Genomic DNA, 4,868 nt, shown 5'->3' with positions numbered 1-4,868 from the left:
CTTAAAAATATCAAAAAAATTATAAAATTATTAAAAAATAAATATTTTTATATTTTAAAATATACTCTTAGAATATAAATTAGCTAAATTTTTATTTTTATGATAAAAAAATTATTAAGTAGTCAATCTAATTAATAACATATCGAAATTGTAAAATGGCAGAATTAAAAATCTTTTAGGTAATAGACCACTACAAGAAACATTACAAGCAAATTGGGAAGGAATATATACTTCCTCTTTTAATAATTTAAAAGATCTCTATTGTTTATTAATGAATCTAAGTTAAAATAGAGTTAAAGTATAACTGATATCTGGAATTCATAAAATGCATCAATTTCGTCTCTAATTTATCAATTACATTTTTTATGTCCAAAATTTAAAAAAAAAAGTATAGTTGATTCTTTATCTCATTTGTAATCAATTTTGTTGGCGTTGGCAATGATATGGCAGTGACATGTCACACTGGAGTGTATAACGATTAGATGATTTGGCAATGGAAATTCTTTTAATCCAATTTGATCTCTTGTTCTTCTTTTTAACTCTCGTTGTAGTAGCACTTCATTATCATTATCTTTTTTTTCTTTTTTTTTTTACCATTGTTCTGTTAATATTGTAAGTGTGAGGAGTACATGAAATTAGTCTCACATCAAAAAAAGTAAGGAAGAGTGAGGAGTTTATAAAATGAGAGACTCATTAATTTATTACCTTAAGGTTTCTAAATCTGTAATACTAAATCTTTAATTGAACATTGAAAATATCACATAAAGACAATGGTACAAATCAGAGCAGAGGTAATAGAAAAAGTAATTTTTTTACAATAGTGCAAATCAGAGCAGAGGTATAGAAAAAGTGTTATTTTACTCAGAATTTTATAGGTGCTAGAGTGGTGTAAGTGTGATTGCTGCCTTGTGCTCATCATTCCAAACTGCAACGGTGTTATGCAAAACAAAGAGGAAGAAGAAGAAAAATGATGATGAACAAACAAAGAAAAAGAAGATTGTGAAGTATTAGTGCAATTAGAGTTAAAAAGAGAAATCATAGACCAAATTGGAACAAAGAGTTTCAATTGCCAACTCATTGTCTAACTGATACACACTCTAATGTAGTATATTACTGTCATGTCATTATCGGCGATAACAAAATTGGCCTAAAATTAAGTAAAGGACCAGTTAAGTGTATTTTTTTTAATCTTAGAAATATAAAGAGTGTAATTGATAAATCAAAAATGAAATTAGTATATTTTTTGGTGAATGATACTCAACCTCTCTAAAATAATATGTAAGTTACTATTCATTATGTGTCATATTGTAATTAGTCCTTATCTTAACATAGTTGGGTTATTTTATAATTTATTATTTGAGATTAGAAATGATATAATTTTTTAAAATATCAAAGCTCCACTCCCGTTATTCTTTGTTTATCACTTCATCACCTAGATTCGGTCATTCCAAGCACCGTCACGTTCGTAACAAGAAGCGCCAATGTGATCGCTGCCCTCCCACACAACCTCTCTTCCCAGTATAGCCAGCGCCTCTTTTTGCCATGGATCACTTCTTACCCACATAATTAATGGTTAATTTGGTTATTAAATTTTTTTATTAAAAAAATATATCTTTATTTAATTACGTGAAATTTAATAACCAAAATTAACCATTAATTATGTGGATAAGCAGTGATCCATGACAAAAAGAGACGTTGGCTATACTGGAAAGGACGACGAAGTTATGGGCGACGGAATTCAACGACGTGACTAGGCACCGGATTCGATGGTCCCAAAACGTTTGGACCATTAAATGGTCCCATAACAAAACATATTTTTAAAGTCTTTTTAACAACTGCTACATAGTCTTTTAACTAATTTTAATTACAAATTGACCCCATATATTTTATTTAATTATAAAAATAGTTTTTTATTTTATATATTATTATTTTATCAATCATCTATTATGTTTATTAACAATCAAAAACAAAAACAATAACGAATTAGATCTTCCATTGATCGTAATAAAGCTTTTGGCCATTCCAATGGATTAAAAGTTTATATTTGATCGGTGACGTTCGTGATGAACAGTAAAATTGTATTTTATTGAAAACCAATCAATTGGAATTTCAAAACAATCGATTGATCACAAAACAATCGATTGAAAATTGCAAGACAACATGTTTTCGCATAAATCAATCGATTGGTTATATGACCCAATCGATTGAACGATGAATAAAAATTGGATTTTTGTAATTCAATCGATTGTTTATACCCTCCAATCGATTGAATGCTTGAAAACAACCTGGGGTCTCACCAAAACAATCGATTTCTTGAGTATCCAAGTGGTTAGATAATCAAAATAAAAGTTAACAAGAAAAGAAAAAAGAAGAAGAAAACCTCCTAATTAGTTGTAAATGGAATATTTTGGTTTCTTGTCTTTCATTTTTCTTTCATCTTTTTTATTATTTAAAATTTTCCCCTTTAGCTTTTAAAAAAAATTATAAATCTTATCTTTTGTGCTATATTCTAATTTAGTCCTCTGATTACTTACTCTTAGAATTTGTCAATACAAGGTTAAGTGCTACTGGAATCTGCAGGAGCTGAAAAGCTACAAGGCTGATTCGGTTTTATCCTTTAACTAAATGAGGAACTTATTTGTGTTCTGTTATTTTGAGGTGAATGAAACAGTGATTCTTAATGGGTAAATACCAAATATAGTGGCTGGACTTGGAGAATCTAATATATTTGAGGAAGTATAATTTAGTTAACAGAATGAACACAACTTAATTTTAACCTGCACAGAGATGATGCAGACATAGAGGCATAGACCACCATCAATCTACCATTAAAGAATTTCTCTGTAAGTCAGTTAAAGAATTTCTAATTCCAAGACTTGTGGATGTGCAAGAGATATAAGAGCATATTTGTATGAGACCTTTAGATGCTATCTTCGGTAACAGATTGACATTGTGGCTGTTTATGTGATATCTATCCTTTCCCCAATTTAATCATTTGAATGTATATTAATTTAGTATTTTTATTCTAATCTTTTTTTAGTAAATTAGCAAATATTACAGAAACATCTTTGAAGCATGGAGAGTTTTACATGAAAATATTTGTACCCTTGTTATAAAAAATATCAATTTAATAGATTCAATCTTTACAAGTTAACACCTAATAAATTGTTAAACTAATCTGTGCCTCGTATTTAGAAAAGATAACCAATGATCTTGGCAGATATATACTTAGAGTACTATTAAACAGCTATAGAATGTCAATTCTACTAACATATAGTCTGCATAGTCTAAAGTTTCTACTGCTATATGGCCAATCTAGTCTATCAATATATAGTCTGCATAGTCTATGGTCCAATGTTTTTCTAAATGATATATAAAAGAATTTCATCTAAACTTGTTTGATTTAGCACTTCCCCGTGCATAGCACTATGCGCAGGCACATATACTAGTAAGATAACAATTTTAATTTGACAGGATAAAGATAACAAAGCAATGATGAGGCGAAACAAGATTTTGATGTCTATAATGAGAACAAAGAAGAGTTGATTGATGCCAAGGAGTTGCAGAGAGTTCTATGCATTTTGCTACTTAAGGAAGCAAGAGTTGCATCTTGGATGTGGTGGTAAAAATAATAAATTTTCACTTTTTTCTGGTGTCATTGTTGAATATACACATCTTGGAGGCAGGTTTCAAGTTTGAATTATATTGTTTTTGGAGAGGCATCCAATGCAATGTAATACTTTGCCCAACATCAAAGTTTATCATCAATAACAACAAAAACTCAACAACGTAACAACAAATTCAACAAAACAGCAACAAAGACACAGCAAATTGATTGATTGAATTATAAACAATCGATTGAATTACAAAAATCCAATTTTTATTCATCGTTCAATCGATTAGGTCATATAACCAATCGATTGATTTATGCGAAAATATACTGCCTTGTAATTTTCAATCGATTGTTTTGTGATAAACTGTAATCCAATCGATTGAGTTATAATTCAATCGATTGGTTTTCAATGAAACACGATTTTACGGTTCATCACGAACATCACCGATCAAATATAAACTTTTAATCCATTGGAATGGTCAAAAGCTTTATTACTGTCAATGGAAGATCTAATTCGTTATTGTTTTTGTTTTTGATTGTTAATAAACATAATAGATGATTGATAAAATAATAATATATAAAATAAAAAACTGTTTTTATAATTAAATAAAATATATGGGGTCAATTTGTAATTAAAATTAGTTAAAGGACTATGTAGCAGTTGTTAAAAAAACTTAAAAAACATGTTTTGTTATGAGATCATTTAATGGTCCAAACGTTTTGGGACCGTCGAATTCTTAGTCACGTGACTAAGGGATGATGCACTAAAGAAGGAGAGGTTGTGTGGGAGGGCAGTAGATGGCAATGACGTTGGCGCTTCTGTCACGAACGCGACGGTGCTTGGAAGGGCTGAATCTAGGTGATGAAGTGATGAACAAAGAATAGAGGAGTAGAATGTGCTTCAATTAACGGGAGTGGAGCTTTGATATTTTAAGAAATTATATCATTTCTAATATCAAATAATAAATTATAAAATAACCCAACTATGGTTAAGGTAAGGACCAATTACAATGTGACACATAATAAATAGTAACTTACATGTTATTTTAAAGGGAGTTGAATATCATTCACCATATTTTTTATATCTTAAAAATCACTTTCAAATTTAACTCAGTTAAAATATTCATAATACAAGAAAATTTAAAAAAATGCGACCAAAGGAAAGAAGAAAGAAATAGGTAGCCTCACAAAAATATAATAATTAAAACCTCATAAATTAAACAGACTACAAAATAAACGATCCACAAGCAATATT

This window comes from Arachis ipaensis, chromosome B06 (assembly GCF_000816755.2).
Source record: "Arachis ipaensis cultivar K30076 chromosome B06, Araip1.1, whole genome shotgun sequence".
In the NCBI taxonomy this organism is placed as follows: Eukaryota; Viridiplantae; Streptophyta; class Magnoliopsida; order Fabales; family Fabaceae; genus Arachis; species Arachis ipaensis.
Note: the sequence above shows the minus strand (reverse complement) of the source record.